This window comes from Oncorhynchus mykiss, chromosome 12 (assembly GCF_057628025.1).
Source record: "Oncorhynchus mykiss isolate SJ-2025 chromosome 12, ASM5762802v1, whole genome shotgun sequence".
NCBI lineage: Eukaryota > Metazoa > Chordata > Actinopteri > Salmoniformes > Salmonidae > Oncorhynchus > Oncorhynchus mykiss.
The window spans coordinates 65,867,276-65,873,124 of NC_143033.1; the positions used below are offsets into that span (position 1 = coordinate 65,867,276).

General features: G+C 40.0%; 1 long non-coding RNA gene across 1 annotated transcript; it reads right to left on the reverse strand.

Moving 5' to 3' along the window:
* Nucleotides 1-2,860: 2,860 nt before the first annotated feature.
* Nucleotides 2,861-5,509, reverse strand: LOC149979253 (uncharacterized). The gene is made up of 2 exons (XR_016485184.1): nucleotides 4,715-5,509; nucleotides 2,861-3,901 (listed from the first exon to the last, which is right to left on the reverse strand). It is a non-coding gene; the product is annotated as an uncharacterized LOC149979253 (long non-coding RNA).
* Between the last annotated feature and the right edge of the window lie 340 nt (nucleotides 5,510-5,849).

The window sequence follows — 5,849 nt, forward strand, 5'->3', positions numbered from 1 at the left end:
TGCAGTGTGTGCAAACCTGGTCAAGAACTACAGGACACGTATGATCTCTGTAATTGCAAACAAAGGTTTCTGTACCAAATATTAAGTTCTGCTTTTCTGATGTATCAAATACTTCCGTCATGCAATAAAATGCAAATTACTTAAAAATCATACAATGTGATTTTCTGGATTTTTGTTTTAGATTCTGTCTCTCACAGTTGAAGTGTACCTATGATAACAATTACAGACCTCTACATGCTTTGTAAGTGGGAAAACCTGCAAAATCGGCAGTGAATCAAATACTAATTCTCCCCACTGTATCACTATGTTGACGAAAAAGGTTCAAGACTACTTTCTGCACATTTCTGCTACTTTCTTAGGCTATACAAGTGCTATCTCTTGCAAATAAAATTATGTTTATACCTATGCAGTACCTTTAGCAGTAATAATAATAATAAACCTCTAATTTAGTAAATAAAACAATTATGACAGGTGTGTTGTAATAAAAACGAGTGGTGTCCACTGATTAAATTCAGTCTTTCTGCTGTGTGAAGAGGGAATACCCAGATATTCACAAAGTTTGTGACACATGACAGGTTGTTCCTTTGGCAGTGATTACAGCCTCAAGTCTTATTGGGTGTGACGCTACAAGCTTTGCACAGCTGTATTTGGGGTCTCTAAATCTTCTGTGCAGATCCTCTCAAGCTCTGTCAGGTTGGATGGGGAACGTCACTGCACAGCTATTTTCAGGTCTCTCCAGAGATATTCGATCAGGTTCATGGGAGGGGTCTCGAATGTTTGAGGGGCAGCTATTGGGGAAATGTGGGGGGGATCTTGGAGGGTTCGGGTTAACGTTTTTTGGCCTGGTGGTAGATCGGTCAGTAGATTGACCCTGGATGCTTCTGTGTGTCGCTCTGAATTGGAATCTGTTGGATGACTGGTATGATGTAGTTATTGAGCTGCTTCACTGCAAGTATATTGTATATTTCAAATATTCAATAAATAATAAAAAATACATGTAAAAAAAAGAGCAAACAGTTCAGTCTTAGTTTCATCAAACTAGAGAATCTTATTTCTCATGGTCTGAGAGTCTTTAGATGCCTTTTGGTAAAATCCAAGTGTGCTGTCATGTGCCTTTTACTGAGGAGTGTCTTCAATCTGGCCACTCTATCATAAAGGCCTGATTGGTGGAGTGCTGCAGAGATGGTTGTACTTCTGGAAGGTTCCCCCATCTATACAGAGGAACTCTAGAGCTCTGTCAGAGTGATCGTCGGGTTCTTGGTCACCTCCCAAACCAAGGCCCATCTCCGATTGATCAGTTAGGGTTAGGGTTCCATTTTTGAATGATGGAGGCCACTGTGTTCTTGGGGACCTTCAATGCTGCAGACATTTTTTGGTACACTTCCCTAGATCTGTGCCTCAACAGAATCCTGTCTCGGCGCTCCACAAACAATTCCTTCGAACTCATGGCTTGTTTTTTTGCTCTGACATGCACTGGCAACTGTGGGACCTTATATAGACAGGTGTGTGTGCCTTTCCAAATCACGTCCAATCTATTGAATGTACCACAGGTGGACTCCAATCAAGTTGTAGAAATATCTCAAGGATGATCAATGGAAACACCTGAGCTCAATTTCGAGTCTCATAGCAAAGGCTCTGTATACTTATGTAAATAAGGTATTTCTCGTTTTTGCAAAAATGTCTGAAAACCTGTTTTCACTTTGTCATTAGGTCGTATTGGGTGTAGATTTATGAGGGGAAAATGTGTTGTATCCATTTTAGAATAAGGTTGTAACATAAGAAAATGTGGAAAGAGTCAAGGGGTCTGATTTTTTTACGAATGCACTGTATCATACTAAATGGAAGGATACAAATTGACATCCCAAATCCTACAAATACTACCTGAGGCCCTTGTGCAGTCATTTCACAACAATTCTTAATGCATCCAGGGGAGAAACACACTTTGAAAGCAGCTTTGATGGCCACAGTTAAGAGGAAGATCCCAGCTTCCCATTAATCTTACATTCATTTCTGCTCTTAAAAATAAGTGAACTGCACCATTTTAAAACCTGAGTTTTTAGAAACAGCGTGGTTTAGGCATTACAGGGGGTATATGTATACAGCAATAGTGAGCTTCTATTGGTCAATCTCACCATGATATTGCCAAGTATTAGCATTAACTATGGTTTCATTCTGTAAGATGGAACAGTCGGCAGCATTGAATTCAACGGACACAGTACTGATCTGAACAACCAGTTCAAAAATGGTAATCACCCCCAGAGGGCTAAATCTATTTTATTTTATTTATATTTTTATTTAACCTTTATTTGACCAGTCAAGCCAGTTAAGAACCAATTCTTATTTACAATGATGGCCTACCAAAAGGCAAAAGGTCTCCGGCAGAGACGGGGGCTAAAGTGAATAGAAATATATGACAAAACACACATCACGATGAGAGACACAACACTACATAAAGAGACAACAACATAGCATGGTAGGCAGTAACAGAACTCTGTTGTAACAGATAGGCTTACATTATTCAGTGTTTATACAACCTTGGCTGAGTACCAGTGGAAAGTTAGGGACAGTCAAGTCAGCAATAGCCCGTGTTGCTAGCAACAAGATAATGTTTTGAGTTCATGATCTAGCTAATGATTAGCACACTGGGGTAAATGTAGATGGGCAACCCCATTCAACAGGTTCTCATGCTTATTGCTAAATAACACACCTGCCTGATAATATGGACTGATATGGTATTGGGCTCATTTCTTAGAAGTAAAATTATATTTTAGATGGTGTCAGCATAATTTTATTTTCATTCATTTTGTAGTAATAAAATTAGTCTGAAAAGTCCAAAGTAATTAGCCTCTCTGTTTCCAGGTTAGACCAACACAATACTTTTATTCATAACAGAATCTTCAGCCTATTAGGACTGGACATGAATTCCTATACAACGGATGGGTCCCATTATGTCTGGCAAAAACCAAACACTGCATTCCACAGTAAGAACATCATACCAACGGTCAAGCATGGTGGTGGTAGTGTGATTGTTTGGGGATGCTTTGATGCCTCAGAACCTGGAAATACTAAAATAGAGAAATTCAGAACGGTGGGAATACTGTTGTACGACACTGTATATGTACACTGAGTGTATAAAACATTTAGAACAACTTCCTAATATTGAGTTGCAAATGCCCCTTTTTCCTTCAGAACATCCTCAATTCGTTGGGGCAAGGATTCTACAAGGTGTCGAAACATTCTACAGGGATGCTGGCCCATGTTGAATCCAATGCTTCCCGCAGTTGTGTTAAATTGGCTGGATGTCCCTATATGAGGTGGATCATTCTTGATACACACAGGAAACTATTGAGTGTGAAAAACCAAGGGGTTTGGTGGTGATTTTCTAAACTGTTAGTTAGACCAACAGTTTAAAGTAATATGGAAAAATATTGTTACTTGAGTTGTGATTGGGGTATATTGGCCAAATGATCAGGAAAGTTGTTGGTGTATTTTCCCTCCAAAATTCATAAGAAACAACCATATTACAGCTATTTGTTTAAAATGCTTTTAGTAAGTTACATAGTATGTTACTGCTGTTCTCTACTTCTTCCCTTTTTTTCCTGGTCTCAGGACGTTTTCGCCCACTCATCACCGCTCAAGTCTGTTTCCACAGTCATGAGACCTAGTCTCCTTCCACCATTGTCACGGTGATAGTGGAAAAGAATGGCCTTCAGGCTAAAGATGGTGGATAAATGAAGGAAGTTCACTCAGGCCATTTACCACTGTCTGCTTAAGGGGGGGTTCCTCCATAGACACCAATGCGATAGCAGTCTGCTTAGTCCTTGACTTCCATTTAAACAGAACCATTGAGGGAGTAGAACATATTGCTTCCTCTTCTGTCTCTGCTTGAGACTCCAGAATGCTGAGTCACAATGACAATGCAGAAATACAGCCAGGGCAGAGCCAGTCCACACTGTAGTAAAGGGGCTGAATAATTTTGCACGCCCAATTTTTCAGTTTTTGATTTGTTAAAAAAGTTTGAAATATCCAATAAATGTTGTTCCACTTCATGATTGTGTCCCACTTGTTGTTGATTCTTCACAAAAAAAATACAGTTTTATATCTTTATGTTTGAAGCCTGAAATGTGGCAAAGGGTCGCAAAGTTCAAGGGGGGCGAATACTTTCGCAAGGCACTGTATATCGATGCCCGATTCCACCTGATTCTCTGCTGGGCGTGACTATAGGTTATTTAGTGTGGTCTCAATCAAATGAGTCATAGCCTATAGGCTATAGGCTACGAAGTGCATCCTCAGAGAAGCACAGAGCAAAGTTATATTTCTAAGATAGCTGCTGGGATAGCGTAAATAAAACTAGACTGCATTACACACTACAACAGATATTCCAACCCTGAGGCCTGCTCTGCCCTTGCTGATCAAAACCGTTTTTTTTGCTGACTAACCAATGCTGTGCTGTGTAAGCCTACAATGGCAGTTCAGGAGGAGAGTCAAAGAATTCCTCAGAATTTCTTTTTTGATTAAGGCAACATCTTGCGCGTAGACTAGCCTATAGCCTATGTTCTGTTCAGTTTGAGAAGGAGAGCATTTGAGGACTGGAGGTCAACTTTGATAGCTTACTACTACTATAATTGATTTGAAGAAAAACAATATGTTTCTTGCCCATGATGTCTTTATACAAGTTATTGACATCACAATTAGCCAGATTTTAGTTACTTACATTGTGGTGCTGAAACTTGAAGCAGCAGTCGCGGCACAATCAATTGGAGATGGACAGCTGATAGTGCTGAAAATAGGCATAAAAGAGTAGGAATAATTCATTTCAACCGTCTTCATTTAATTAGACTTTACTAACAACAAGAGGGCTTTGTGTTGGAGCCTATTTCTTCCTATTTAAGAAACAAGAGGTAGCTCTACCTGATTGACGACAGAATTAGGTTATAGGCTGCTATATCCATAGATTTGTCGTTAAATTCCTCCACCAACCATGCACTCTTTAAATATCATCCCTCCATGTCAGAGAAAGGGATGTTAAGTTAAAACCAGTACTGGAATTGAGGGGGTATGAGAGGGTATGCCATAGGCCTACCTTTTATTGAAGAAAATGTCAAAATGCAAATGCCAACCCATTGTTATCTTAAGATTTTGAATAAAATAAAACAGATCCGATTACATACAGTGATCTATGACAGCACTTTGGTCAATTATGCTTTATGCTTAAAACAAGCTGAAAATACCCTGGAAAGACATGACTTCGATGCATATGGGAATATCATCGTTCAGTTTCTTTGACATTCAGAGTCTTAGCTACAATCTTCTATAGTGGAGGAGGCAAACAATGTCATTTGCATGGGAAGTAATCTAATTCTGTACCTTTAGATTGATTAAGCTATTTACTTTCTGTACAAAATATGTTTAAACCCAGACAGCTATTAGGGAAACCCTTGTGACCTTCTGTTGTTAAAGAAGAGTAGCCATCTGTTGAATCTTACATTTTTCTACGTCGGTAGACCTACTGTCTGGGGTGGAAAGGTAGGCCTACTGTCTGGGGTGGAAAGGTAGGCCTACTGTCTGGGGTGGAAAGGTAGGCCTACTGTCTGGGGTGGAAAGGTAGGCCGACTGTCTGGGGTGGAAAGGTAGGCCTACTGACTGGGGTGGAAAGGTAGGCCTACTGTCTGGGGTGGAAAGGGAGGCCTACTGTCTGGAGTGGAAAGGTAGGCCTAACTTTTGAAAGTACCAAGCTCAGATTCCTAACAGGGACAGTTTTGCAAACAAGACACACTGACTTGGCATTGGAGAAATCTGATAAGATCAATGGCGATTTCAGCATGTAAATCTTGGTGGGGCAAAACATG